Raw genomic sequence first — 14,808 nt, 5'->3', positions numbered from 1 at the left:
CTTTTGGTTGGATAATGGAGTCCGGAGTCCCATGGTGCTAGGAAGGCTCATTCCTAGGATGTCTCAGTGTCAATATTTGTCTTGCTGAACAGGGTGGACCACTGGGGATGGGGCATTATTGGAATCTAAGTCATGATACCTGACATAAAAATAGCACTGTGTAATAGACCCTTATTTTATTACTGATATATTTTGATGTACTTTTAAATACATTTGATAAGCAGTGGTGATTCAGGTTGCAGAATCTGGAGCAAGATGGCTAAATCCAAAGCCTTGTTTTACTATTTGGTAATGTGTGACCTTGGCCAAGTTATTTAAGATTAGGTTCCTCATCCATATAATGGAGATAACCATGTTCCTGCCTCACCAGTTGTCAGAATTGATTGAGTTTATGCATGTAAAGCTCTTACAGCCTGGCACCAAAAAATGCTCAATAAATAATAGTTACGATTTTTTTTAAGGAATATTGGTTTATTAATGTGCTTTCTTTGGGAGGTGAGAACCTTTTGCATGCAGTTTGTGGAATTCTTTTCTTGAGATTAGATCCTATGCAATTTGTTTTCAAAGTTATGAGTAGGCATTTGGTGGTTTGTGGTGACTGCTAGGACAACAAAAGAAATGGTTGGTTAGCTTTCGGTAGAGACTCTTTCGGGAATGGAGTAGTAGTAGTGTTTTGAGCTAGATCCATGGAGACAGCCTTCACCATACTACCAAGCCTTTCTTTCCCATCATTAGTCAGTTAAAAGAGCTTATTAAAGAAACTCATAGTTTTTTGTTTGTCTGTTTTTCCTAAGACTTTTCCTTCTTCCTGAAGGTGCTTCCTGTTATCTTCTAACTCAGGAACAGGCCAGGCAGATTATAGGGTGTACAGGTGCTGCTTCATCCAGTATATACAGTATGAAAGTGGTGCCATTGATGTAGTTGGATCCCTACTTCTCTTCTTCCCTCTCTGGAGATTTGATGTCTGTTCTTATTTATTCGTTACTCTTACATGACCTCATTTCTATTTTACTTATTTTTAGAGAGGGAGAGGAAGGGAGAGTGATAGAGATATAGAAACGGTGGTGAGAGAGAAACATCATCCATCAGCTGCCTCCAGTACTCACCCCACTGGGGATCGATCCCACAACCCAGGCATGTGCTCTGACCAGGAATTGAACCAGTGACCTCTTGGTTCATGGGTCGATGCTCAACCATTGAACCACACTGGTTGGGCATAAGATCTAATTTTTGACTCAGACTTAGAGGTAGAAACTCCCTGTCTCTTGGCAATCAGTTCCTGGCATTTTTCCTTGGCTTCCTTCATTCTATGTGCCAGAAGTATATTCTGTGCTTCTTCCTTAATATTCTTAGTACATTGTTTCTTGAGAGCGATACGCTGCCATTTGTGTTGCAGGACACATGGAGTAACAAGATGCTGAATCTTGGATAGTTTGGTCGTGTGTTTTTTATCTTCTTCATTTAGAGGCTTTCTCACAACATATTGGCAGACATCATCTTTTGAGAGACTGAAAAGTTTGTGGATTCTGCTAGCTCTTTGGGGCCCGAGGCAATGAGGCACAGTAGTACCATGAGACCAGGAATCCCTCCCCGCCCCCGCCTTTTTTTTTTTTCAATGACCAAGTGGAGAACACTGAGATTGGCATCTACAATGCAAACCTGAACAGATTTGGGCTTTCTCTCTCCAGTCCTCCTTGGTCTACAACAGGAATACCCTTTAGTCAGCAGCATGGGTCAAGACACCTTACTTCAAAGGGAAACTTGTTTGTCGTTCCCACTACTGATTTAACCCTTCCACATAACCACATAACCCTTCCATTCTAATCCCAGAGCATCAGCAGCAACTTCTGTGGCCAAAGGCTTCTCATGAAAGGTACAAAGTTTGTGTTCATCATCCATTTCATTGAGTTTTTGTCAGCCAGTGGCTGGGAAAGAGATTTCATTCAGGTTCATCCTGAAGCAGCCCACTGCTTCTGAGGCACCAGGGAAAAGAGCCCTACTTCTCTTTATCTTAAATGCTTTCTTAACAACTCATCCCCACACCCACACCCCTGCCCAAGGCCCAAAAACTCATGAAGCTGGACTTTGATCTTATATATTAGATGTAAGTGCTAGATTTAATTTAAAAACATTTCCACAAATAGAATAGTAGGTAAAAATGAGACATAAAATTTTTAGAAGTATTTCATATTATAGGATTATTTAACACTAAAATTTTTTACCCAAGCTTCTATATTTAATGCCGTATAGTGCTATTCTATATAGTGTATGCAAACCAATTTTTTGTTTGCTTAATTGAGTTTATTATATTTACATCAACAACTGGTATTAGAATAGGCTATAGAATAGAAATAGTTTCTTTGTAGAAATGATTTTGTTGAAACAGCTCTGTCTCTAATGTTTTTATGCTTTTTGGCATAGATCCAGTGATTATAGTTTATAAAATATTCTTACCTCCTCTGGTCATATGTTTTCTGAGTAGTAGTAACATGATTTCCCAGAATACTTAGCACACTTAATTCAAAAGGACAATGTTTATCTTTGCTCTTGTTGCCATATATTGAAGAAAGTTAATTCCTAGGAAATTATTTTATTTCTATTGGAATTTTTTGTAAGAGTAAACCATAGAGAGGCTGGTATCTGTTTTTGTGGTTGTAATCTATAATAATCTATAATAATAAAAGCATAATATGCTAATTAGACTGGACAGCTGAACTACCTTCCGGACAAAGCCGGGGCTGCTACCGTGGCTGCGAGGGCCAAGCCCCTTGCATAAATTTCATACATCGGCCTCTAGTATAGAAATAATTATGTATTTCTATTCCACTTCAGCAAAATTCTTTTGACTATACCGTAAAACTTTTAAATTATTTACCTGAGTTCTCTTAACTATCAAATATTTAAAAAAGCTGTTAGAGAAATTTTTTTAGGTGAATTAAGCGAAAGTATTCAGCCAGTATGCATCCATTTTACTTGTTCTCCATTTGCTAGTTAAACAAGAGTTCCAGTGTGTGTACTTTAGTCTACAATGTTTCCCACAGTCTCACCAGGGAAATATGTGAAATTTACTAAACTAATTGAAAAGTTTTAAATGTCCTTGTGACATGACAAATTCCTGAAAATTAGGGTTTTGTAATGAGTCAAGATACATAGGTAGTGTGTAAAAAGTCAATATATGAGGTGCTGTTTAATAAGTATTTAGACATATTTGGCTCAAATGCATTCTGTGTATTTTAACTCTCCTAAGCAATTGTAATATTTAGATCTATTTTCCCTATGGGGTTAAATAGAAGTAAGGCATTTTCAATCAGTGAATTGCTTCTGGGTAGAATGTAGCATAAACAGATTTTTCTGTAGTGAAGATTATAAAATACTAGAGGCCCGGTGCATGAAAATTCATGCACTGGAGGGGGGCATTTCTCAGCCCGGCCTGCCCCCTCTCACAGTCTGGGAGCCCTTAGGGGCGGAAGGCGACCCAGTGATCAGGGGAAGGTGATGCCCCATCACACCTCTGCTGCTGCCACTGCCGGCAGCGCAAGCCTCGGCCGGCCCTGGTTACCTGAGTCTCAGGCGGCCTGGGGTGGCTGGGCCGCCACCATCCAAGGCTTGCCTGGGGACGTGCCCAGTCTTGCCATGCACCTGCCGCCCCAGTGGGGCTGAGAGGACTGGGCACCACCATCTTGTGGCTGTGGGTGCTACCATCTTTGAGGGCGTGATAGTTAATTAGCATATTCCTTCCTTATTGGCTGTGGGTGCCACCATTTTTGAGGGTTGGGCAGTCAATTAGCATATTCCCTCCTTATTGGCTGTGGGCACCACCATGTTTGAGGGCAGGGCAGTCAATTAGCATATTCCCTCCTTATTGGCTGTGGGCACCGCCATATTTGAGGGCGGGACAGTCAATTAGCATATTCCCTCATTTTTGGCTGTGGGTGCCGCCATCTTTGCGATGGTGTGAGGGTCAATTAGCATATTCTCTCTTTATTAGATGGCGGGGGGGGGGGGGGGAGAAGAGAGAGAGAGCGTGCCAGAGATGGAGACAGATAGCTATGGGAGAAACATGGATTGGTTGCTCCTGCATGTGCTCTGACTGTGGATTGAACCTGCAACCTTGGTATGTGCCCTGACTGGGAATTGAACCTGCCACCTTTTTGTATACGGGATAACACTCCAACCAACTGAGCCATCTGGCCAGGGCAGTGGTATTGATTTTTTTTCAATTTTTCTGATTAGTTGTTAGTATGCACAAATGTAATTGATTTTTGTTTCTTGATCTTAGATATTCTGTGACCTTGAAGAACTTACTTATTAGTTGTAGGAATTTTTGGTAAATTTCTTGGGGTTTTCTATGTATATAATCATGTTATCTGCAAAAAAGGACAGTTTTCTTCTTTTTTTTTCTACTTTGCATTTTATTTTTTTTTCCTCCTTCATTATGCTTTCTCGACCTTCCTGTACTATGTTGAATATGACAGGTGAGATGGGGCATCTTTAAATGCTTCCTGATCTTAAGGTGGAACGAGTTCAGGCTTTCACTGTTAAATATGATGTTAGCTATAGGATTTCCACAGGTACTCTTTATGTGTTTAAGAAAATACCATCTAGTCCTAGTTTTCTGAGTTTTTAAATTTTTTAAAAATCATGAAATGGGTATTGTATGCATTATAGGTATTTAAAAGTACTGTGGGGGAAACTCGACTATTCTTTTTTAGTTGGAAATAAGGTAGTGTGTGAATAATAGAATGCTAAAATCTGAATGCTATGTAACATACAGTACTTAAGCACCAAGCACATTACCTGGCTCTCAATCATTATCACTTACTTTTCTAGATGTAGGGAAGGATTCATGAATATAATTACATGTGAATATTTGTTGTTTTCTCTTTGGCTTTTAAAATAAATGTTCCTTTAATATAAGCATTTTGTAAAGTATCACTTTGTCAGTATCTTTATTGGTCCTGCCACTGACATTGTTCCCATAACACTGACCTTTAATTTCCTATTTTGGGAAAAAATACCTCCATGTGAATAGAGTCATTTCTCCATTTTTCATAGTGCTTTTATGTGAAGACCCACGTCCCGAGTGGTTCAGGGTTCGGGCTCTGGAAGAGGGGCCGCATGCAAATGAAAGAGACGAGACAAGAAATAATAATTTGGAAATTGTGGGACCAGGCGGGAGCCCAATGCAAGAGGAAGGACTCTGCTTGTGCTCAGGCCTTGCCATCCTTTTATTCAATTTGGGATTCCCTTAGGCAGGCAATTTCCAGTAACGGACAGACTATCTTATCAGTAAGGATTTGCATGACGATCTGGTGGGGAAGTTGCTTCAGCTACCATTGTCTCGACTAAACAGTCAGTGTATAGCTCTGACCATTGCCAGGGCTCAAGGGTCACCAGCCTTCCGGGTTCCTTGTCCACATCTCTCTGCTAGTGAAGACAATGGGTCCCACACTTTTAATTTTTTTTTAAGTTTTTGTGGCAACTATATATTCTTATGTTGCCAAGCAGCCTACTTCTTAAGTCTCTCAAAGCTTATAAGAAGGGAGATAAAAATGGTGTTTACAGAAAAGTTGCATGAGCAGTACAGAAAATGTCTTTTCCTATTTCTAAACCATTTGATAGTAAGCTGTTGATTTGATGCCTTGTCACTCCATGTGCTTTAGTGTCTGTTTCCTATACAGTTATTCTCCTACAAAACCCCAGCACAGTCTTCAAAACCAGATAACTAACAGGCACCACTCCCATCTAATTCTCAGACCTGGATCTGGTTATTTCCATAATGGCCTTTATAGCAGTGGATCCAATTTGGGATCACACTTTGCATTGAGTTGTCATGTCTTTTTAAGACTTTTAATCTGGACTAGTTTTCCTCTCTTTCCTTGCTCTTTTATCTTTGACATTTTTGAGGATTGCAGGCCAGTTATTTGAACGATTGTCCCATGATTTGTGTTTGTCTAATATTTCTCTTGAGTAGGTTCAAATTAATGTGTCTTTGGCAGGAATGTCTTAAAAAATGACACTATTTCCTCTCAGTGCATCCTCTCAATAATGATATATCCCATTATTGGTGATGTTCACTTTGATTACTTGATTAAGGTAATATCTGCTGAGTTTCTCCACTGTAAAGTTATTTTTTTCCAGTGTAGTTAATATGTATTTTGTGAGAAGGTTCTTTGAGGCTAGGTAAATTTCCTGTTCCTCATCAGATTTTCATATCTCTTGAACTCCTGGACTTGGCACCTCTGCCTCTCTGCAAAGATGCCCTCCTCACCTCTCCTGGACTCCAGCACAGGCCATCTTCCTGTGTGCATACTTTCATCACTCCATTTATGCTCTGACAACAGACATTAGGCCACTGCCACCACCTGCCCCATGTGGGTGCCTTCTTGACCTCCGTTGGGCTTGGACCCTGCAGGCCTGGCTGCCCTTTGGTGCACAGGCCCATTCACTGTGCTCCAGTTCTGCTACCCAGTGCTCAGCTGCCCCTGCAGGGATGTTCTCGCTTTGCTTGGATTATGACACCCCGAGCTGGGCTGTCTGCCTCGGTGGACACTCTCCTGTGGTCACTCCAACTCTCTTTACTGCTTGAGCACTGATACCCTTGCCGAGTCACCCTCCATAGAGATGCCTTCCTTAGTCTGCTCATGTCTTAAAGACACCCTCTCCCTTTTGGATGGGCTCTTCTTAGACTGCCACCCACCACCCCACCTGATGGTGTTATACTGAAATGGTACAGAGGAGGGTGGGGAGGGTGAGGGGAATCCAGTCTCCTCTTAGTTGATATATTCTACTTCAGTCCCTGCTCTTTGTGATCTCACATCTTCCTTGTACTTCATAGCTCTTTTCATGGGGTGCAGTTAGATATAATTTATAACATTCTCCATGTAAAATTTAGTTTCTTTAGAGAAAAATAGATGACTATAATCTATATATATAAAAGCCCAGTGACTGAAACAGCGGAGCAACCAGAACAACCAGAACAACCGGTGGCTGTGACGCACACTGCGGCAGCCAACCAGCCTGATCCGGGCCTTGATCACCCCGCCCCCTCCAGCCGGCCCCACCCCCGATCAGCCCCCAACACCCCAATCTGGGGCGGGACCGGCTGGCCAACTGCCCGCGGCCCCTCCCTCCTGCCTTCCCCACCAGGTCAGGGTGGGCCAGCCAGACCCCACTTGTGCATGAATTCGTGCACCAGGCCTTTAGTTCATATAGATAAAAACCTAAGCAATCGTTTGACTGTTCGACCAGTAGCTATGACATGCAATGACCACCAGGGGGCAGATGCTCCGATTGGTAGCTATGACACGCACTGACCACCGGGGGCAGATGCTCCAGTGCAGGAGCTGCTGAGCGACAGCAACTTTGCAGAGTGCCCTCTCACACTCCAGGATCCCTCGGGGGATGTCGGACTGCCGGTTTCGGCCTGATTCCCGCAGGCCAGGCTGAGGGACTCCACCTGCTAGAGGGACCCCTCTCACTCTGCAGACGTCCTTTGAGCCAGGGCATGTCTGGCCCATCTTGCCCAGTCCCGCCCTGCCAGCCACCTTCTAATTAATTTACTTTTAGTGTGCATAAATCTGTGCACTGGGCCTCTAGTCTGTGAATAAATGCACAAACTTTGTTGTTTTGGGCATCATGAAAGAAATCATCCCTGTTCATGGTAGTAAGGACGGCCCACATCACAGCACTTAACATCAAAGGGAATTCGAAGTGCCTCCACTCAGCCTGCAGAGCCAAGACCACCCTGGCCCCGCCTTCTGGGATTCGGTTTATGACGATTCTTTGCTTGTCACAACATCTTTCCTTGTTTCCTCATCCATGAGTGTAAATACTTACCTCATGGGGCTCTTAGATGAGAGAATGTATTTGAAAATGCTTTGTAAGTGTAAAATGCTATGCAAATGTTGTTATTTAGTTCTAATCTATTGCATAATCAAATTGAAATGTATAGGAAATCAATTTCAGCATTTTAATTGTACTTCTGACTTCTAGGCAAATTCCCTCTGATTCATAAGGCAGAGGCCAGCATAGTTTTTGCTTTTCACAACCACTTTAAGTCTGTTTTCTGTCACCATTACTCAGTTAGGCAAACACTCCTCTTTGAAGTCCTGCCCACCCATCATTGCTTTGTGACATACTTCCATCTTCTTGATGATTTTTAACCCTGATACTGCATTGCCTGTTGTCTGTCATCTTTGGTGACATGGGTACCTTTGATCTTTGTGAGTCTTTTCATGCACTTACAGTTGCTTGTGCAGTTCTGCTTGCATACATCACTGGATAGGTAACTGAAAGTGAACATGTCTAATGCTGAAGTTACACTTTTCTCCTCTGACCTGCTTCTCCTTAGTTGTGCCACTCTTTGGATTAGCTTCTAGGTTAGAAACCTTTATTCTTCCTGCTGTCATTTTCCATATGTAGTCAGTTACTAAGTTCTTTTGTTTTTACAAAAACCTCTTTGCCACTTGAGGCTTTGTTTCCCCATAATTAGCAGCCTACCTTTGCCCCATGTTAGCTAATCTCTGAACTGTCAAAATAGCCTTCTTCAAGGTCAGTGTTAGAACCTTGGACCAGGCTTGCCAGGTCCAAGCTTGGGCCTCTGTTGAATAATTGGATGAAGAAGACCCTTGGGGCCTAAGCCAGCTCCAAGGAGCCAGCCTGTCCAGATGAGCCAGTCAGATGAGACAGAACATGTCTCCGGAGGCCTGTAAGCACCTCCAGATGGTAGGGATCAGCTTGGGGAAGAAATGCCTTGTCAGGCCCAGACTCATGTCTGTAAGCCTCTGGAAACCAGGAAGACCTGCTCTCTAGAGCATGAGTGCCAGTACCTAAATATAGCTACTGCTAACATTTTGGTGCATTTCCTTCTAACCTATTTTTAATGCATAGGGTTTTGTTTTTTCTTTTACTTCTCTATAATTATAGCTATATGAATAAATTGCATAATATCTGTTAGATGGAATATTCTATTTTCCCAGGATATTTTTGTAAATACATTCTTTTTATAAGTGCTAGAATGAAAAGTTGCTGTCTTTGTTCTTGTTAGAACAAGAAAATCCTCTGGAAGAAATACCAGATTCTCCATCAGAGTTTGACCCCAGCTTCTGCTGAAAGCATTTCTCTAGTGTTAACTTTTGATTGCTGACAAGGACTAATCTGTTTGCTTCCTCATTTGGTCTCCATTATTCATTAACATGTTGTTCCGCCACCCTGATGTTTGCTTCTTTGTTTACTCATGCTTGCTCTTTGTTTCTTTCTCTTCTCTCCTTCTATCCTTCTATCCATCAATACATGCATCCACCCATTCACCCATCTACCCTTCTACCTGTCCACCCACCCATTGACAATCAGAGCACATCCTTTTCTAAGCCCTGAGCTCATCTCTGGGGATTTGAAGACATTGAGGGACTCATTTTAAGGGTGAGACATACTTAAGCATATTTGCCAGGATATGCCACAAGCTCATCTGTAAGCAAGGAGAAGTAGTGCCTTACTCTTTATAAAGAATTACAGTAGAGAAGGCTTCCTAGAGGGGGTGATATGTAACAGCTGAAAATGGAGAATAGTAGTTTTCTAGGGTGGATGGATGGAAGAGACATTTAGGCAGATGGTAAAGAATGAAAACAGTGGTGATGGTGTGGCTCAAGCTTTTCTCTTGTTTTTTTTTTTGTTTCTTAAACAGCTTTTTTGAGATAATCACTCTCATACCATATAACATTTAAAGTGTACAATTCGGTAGCTTTTAGTATATTCACAGAGTTGTGCATCCATCACTACAGTCAATTTAAACCATTTTTATTACCTCAACTAGAGTCTCTGCATCCTTTAACCGGTACCCCTCAGTATTCCTAGCCTTCCCAGCCCTGGGCAGTCACCAATCTCCTTTCTGTCTCTTGGACCTTTCATTTAAGTGGAATCATACAACACGTGTTACTTTGTGACTGACCTCTTTCACCTTGTTTTCAAGGTCCATCAAGCATGTTATCAATATTTCATTTCTTATTATTGCCTAATAATATTCCTTTGTATGGATATATTACATTTTATTTATTCAATTATGAGATGATGGACCCCCCCCCCCCCCCGCCCCACATACACACTTTTTGGCTAAGATAATGCAGCTATGAGCATTGATGTACAAATGTGTGTGTTTTTTTTTTAATTTTTTAAAAATATATTTTATTGATTTTTTACAGAGAGGAAGGGAGAGGGATAGAGAGTTAGAAACATCGATGAGAGAGAAACATCGATCAGCTGCCTCCTGCACACCTCCCACTGGGGATGTGCCCGCAACCAAGGTACATGCCCTTGACCGGAATCGAACCTGGGACCCTCCAGTCCGCAGGCTGACGCTCTATCCACTGAGCCAAACCGGTTTCGGCTTACAAATGTGTTTTTTTTAAAAATATTTATATTGATTTCAGAGAGGAAAGGAGAGTGAGAGAGAGATAGAAACATCAATGATGAGAGAGAATCATCAATTGCCTGCCTCCTTCACATCCCCCACTGGGGATCGACTCCACAACCCAGGCATGTGCCCTGACCAGGAATTGAACCATGACCTCCTGGTTCATAGGTTGACGCTCAACCTCTGAGCCACACCGGCTGGGCGATGTACAAGTTTTTGTGTGAACATACATTTTCAGTTTTTTTAGGGTGTATACCCAGGAGAGGAATTGCTGGATCATATGTTAACTCTTTGTTTACCAATTTGAGGGATTGCCAGACTTTTTTCCCAATCAGTTACACTATTTTACATTCCCATTAGCAGTGTAATTCATGGACGGATAAAGCAGAGAGGCTAGGGAGGTAAGAGGAAAATAGGAGAGTGATTCTGTTGACACCATAAAGAAAGGAGTGTTTAGCTGTCTATGGCATTTGGGATCGGTTCCCACAATGAAAGTGTTTTTATGAAAATAGTGGGTGGTTGAAGATCACCAAAATGAAGTGCTGGAAGAGAGAATGGGAGGTGACAGAATATGTATAGATCTGGTATAGGGGTAGTTTTTTAAAGATGTTTGACTATGGAAGGAAGTACAAAATTGGGGAAATAGTAGGAAGATTAAGACAAGCTACTAGTACATTTTTTGCAATTGCTTTTTTACTTTGGGAAGACTTAATTTTTGAATCAGCTTAAAATAAAAAAATCAGTTGTACAAAGGAAAATCTTTCTCTTACCTTGTCTCCTATCAATTCGGTAGTTATTCCTCTCCCCAGTCCCAGCCATTTTATTTGGTTTTGGTATACACACATAATTTTTTGTACAAATAGAAGCAAAGGTGAAAATTTATTCTAGAGTTCCTGTGGTAGCATAGTGTATATGTTTTTTAGTGTCTTAATTTTTTTTTCTCTGAAAAATATGACTAGAGCTCTTTCTACATTAGGACTTGAGGTTATTCATTCTTTTTTTTTTTTTTTTTTGAGCAGCTTTATAGGAATCTCAATTCTGAATCTACTAAAACTAGAGGCCCAATGCACGGATTCATGCACATTGAAAGTAAATTAATTGGAAGTTGACTGGCGGGGCGGGACTGGTTGAGACGGGCTAGACATGCCCTGGAGCCAACCTCTCACAGTCCCTCCCTAGCCGGCCACACATGGGGCGGTGCAGGGGCTTGAAGGGCATCTGCAGAGTGAGCAGGTTCCCTCCAGCAGGTGGGGGTCCCTCAGCCTGGCCTGCGGGGATTGGGCCGAAACCCGCAGTCTGACATCTCCCTAGGGGTCCTGGAGTGCGAGAGGGCACTGTGCAAAGTTGCTGTTGCTCAGCAGCTCCTGCGTTAGAGCTTCTGCCCCCTTGTGGTCAGTGTGCATCATAGCTACCGGTCAGTCGAACTCCCACCCGTGGGGACAATTTGCACATTAGCCTTTTATTATATAGGATGCCTTTAACCAGTCACCTTTTATTCTAACAAACAGTGCTGCAATGAATTACCTTGCACATGTGTAAGTCCTATATAATAAAAGCCTAATGTGCAAATCAACCGAATGGTGGGACGACCTGTGGAAGACCGGTAGATATGATGCGCACTGACCACCAGGGGGCAGACGCTCAATGCAGGAGCTGCCCCCAGCCTGCAGGCTCCTGGCTGTCGGGCCGGCTGGCGAGCGGGCGGTGGTGGGAGGCGGGGCTGGCGAGCAGGTGGTGCCAGGCTGGCTAAGGCAGGTGCCAGTGGGGGCCCCCTGATCACCCCGCCGGTTGTCCCACAGATTGGCCCTGATTGCCAGCCAGGCCTAGGGACCCTACCCATGCACGAATTTCATGCATCGGGCCTCTAGTATGTTTATAGTAGGCTAAATTCTGAGAACTTCTTGGTCAGAGAATGTGCATTTTCCTTTATGGTAGGTATTGCTAAATGGCCTTCATAGGTGGTTTTCTAGTTTGCATTCCCACCAGCAATGCAGGAAAGTGCCTGCTTCCTCACAGTGACATCAGCGCAATGTTTTCAGACTTACGTTTTTTTGACAATATAAGAAATGAAAAATTGTACAGTTTTTTTCCCTTAGTGCAGTTTTAATTTTTATTTATTAATGGGGTTGAATATCTTTTTTATGTTCAAGAGCCATGTGTTTCCTTTTTGTGTGCACTCTCAGTTCATATTCTTTAATGACTTTTTTTTGGGGGGGGGGGGAGGGTTAGATTTTCGTTTTTCTCAATTTTGGAGTTTTATTATTCCTGAGGGCCTGAAGGCTCAGTGTGGCAGGAACATAACATACAATATAGGCATGGTGAGAAGTGGCTTAGTGTACAGGTGTGGTGACCAGCTCATGAAGTACTCTATAAGGTCCATTTGCTGTGTATATTAGCTCTTAGTTTATAAACCTATTTACATCATAGAAGTAGATGTCCTATTATGGATTCTTTAGACACAGTAACTTCTGAATAATTATGTGTCAGGACCAACAGAGCAATTTAATTTGGAAAGAGGACAGGGGAATATTAGCAATGTTCTGTTCTACACAGTAAGTAAAGGTTTGTTTTGCACTCTGATTTAGATTGTTGCCAGGCCTACTTAGACATGTAATTAATTTTCAGTAGTTACTGGTGGAGTTCTCCCAGCTTTTATTTATCACTGAAAAGAAAAAATGTTCTTTTCCCTCTGAACAGTGAACAGAGTTCAAGCTGACTCATGGTTTCATTTTATCTTTGCAAAGCACTCAGCAGGACTACAGGTTTCTCCACTATCCAGAAGCAGAGCATTCCTATAAAACCTTTCCTAAGCCGACATGGCAGAAAGCGAAGAAGCAGTTACCATTGATTTATATGGAAAAGTTTTTTAGTTTTCTGAGATCCAAAAAATAACCTTCCAATTCATATCAGTTAACATACAAAGCCTAAAATAATACCGCATTTAGTCGAAGCAACAGCGTGCTCTCGATGTTCCGGGTGCACTGCCTCACTGCATCACAAATGCTGGACACTGTTTTCACTTCTTTTGTAAAAGTGGAAATCCTCTTTGAACAGGTTTTAATGTAGGTCTTTCCAAAAAGTAAAGTGGTGTAACCAGAACTTTCAACAAGCAGGGGATGCTTGTAGTTTTAAAGAACAAACTCATGTGAGTAATCTCCAAGAGTAAGTGCTTCCCCGTAGGAGCTTCTGTGTTCTACTTCATTCAGAAGCACACCAGTTCTCTCCAGCACTCAGCAGTGGGGGGTCAGCTCCTGTTCTGAGTATTTCAGACTGGGCACTGCAGATGTTCTTTGTCTGTCAGACTCTGTTTCTCCTTTCCCTTTTCTCCTCTCCTCCTCTTCCCTCTGTTTTGGTCCCCTTCTTCTCCTCATCCTCTCAGTCTTCCAACCCTAGCTTACTAAAAGGAGAATGCTTTCTCAGGGTTCACTTTAATTGTTTTTGTAAAAAGGTTTTTTTTTTTTTTACTCTGGTTGGGTAGCTCAGTTGGTTAGAGCATTGTCCTAATATGCCAAGGTTGTGGGTTCAATCTCCAATCAGGGTACATACAGGAAGCAATTAGTGAATGCATAAGTGGGGCAACAAATCCCTCTCTCTCTCTCTCTCCTCTCTCTCTCTCTCTTTCTCTGTCTCAAAATCAATAATAAAAAAAAAGATTTTGAAAACCTGGTTACTCACTGTTGTGCTTTGCACAGTCCCTATATAGAACAAATGAAAGGTAGCCAAAAAAAAAAAAAAAATGCATTGACCAGAATTTGTAATTTTAATTTAGCCTTTACTGATTTTAAGAAATTAATTTTAAAGATACACCTTAAAGGTGCTTTTAAATACTTCTATTAAAGCTTACTCTAGGGGCAAGTGGAGGGAAAATAGGGGACATCTGTAATAATGTCAACAATAAAAAATAAACTTTAAAAAAAAGCTTACTCTATTCCCTGAGTTTTTAGTAGGCAGTGATTTGTATTAATATAAATACACACACAGGTATGAATTAGTGTAATGGACATTTGTTCTGTGGTAAAAGACCCCCCTTTCCTACCAAATGCTGTCGGGTCCAAAACAATCAAACATTTCCCCATTTTCGTTGTGCTCTTAGTGAATTTTTATTCATATCCACATGTTTAACTGCCTTACCTAAATCTTTGGATAGGCTCCTCTTACTGTTTTATGCTGTTACTCGAGTTGACTTCCAAACGGAACAGTTGTGTAAGATAAATGTTTTGTTCTGCGTAGTGTTGCCATGAACCATGCCCATCTCTTCCATAATGCCATGATTATGCAGAAGCCGGCAGGGTGAAGTGGAGATTGGTTGCTGTGAGAGTTAGCTTGTGCTTTGGAGTGAGGATGCTGCATCATTATTAATGCTCCCTTTACTTGCATGTCTCTCACCGATAACAGAA

At 41.9% G+C, this 14,808-nt stretch overlaps 1 protein-coding gene and 1 pseudogene across 5 annotated transcripts in view; one reads left to right on the top strand and one right to left on the bottom strand.

Moving 5' to 3' along the window:
- CDKAL1 (CDKAL1 threonylcarbamoyladenosine tRNA methylthiotransferase) overlaps window positions 1-14,808 on the top strand; it is a gene marked incomplete at its 5' end in the record, with an annotated part of 690,467 nt that overhangs the window by 90,840 nt on the left and 584,819 nt on the right. The gene's annotated exons all lie outside the window — the stretch shown is intronic.
- On the bottom strand, window positions 1,190-1,953 carry LOC308242590 (small ribosomal subunit protein eS6-like; annotated as a pseudogene). Its single transcript has one exon. The product of its transcript is annotated as a small ribosomal subunit protein eS6-like (transcript).

Source organism: Plecotus auritus, assembly GCF_963455305.1.
Source record: "Plecotus auritus genome assembly, chromosome: 2".
In the NCBI taxonomy this organism is placed as follows: domain Eukaryota; kingdom Metazoa; phylum Chordata; class Mammalia; order Chiroptera; family Vespertilionidae; genus Plecotus; species Plecotus auritus.
Note: the sequence above shows the minus strand (reverse complement) of the source record. Positions and strands in the feature narration are given on the sequence as shown.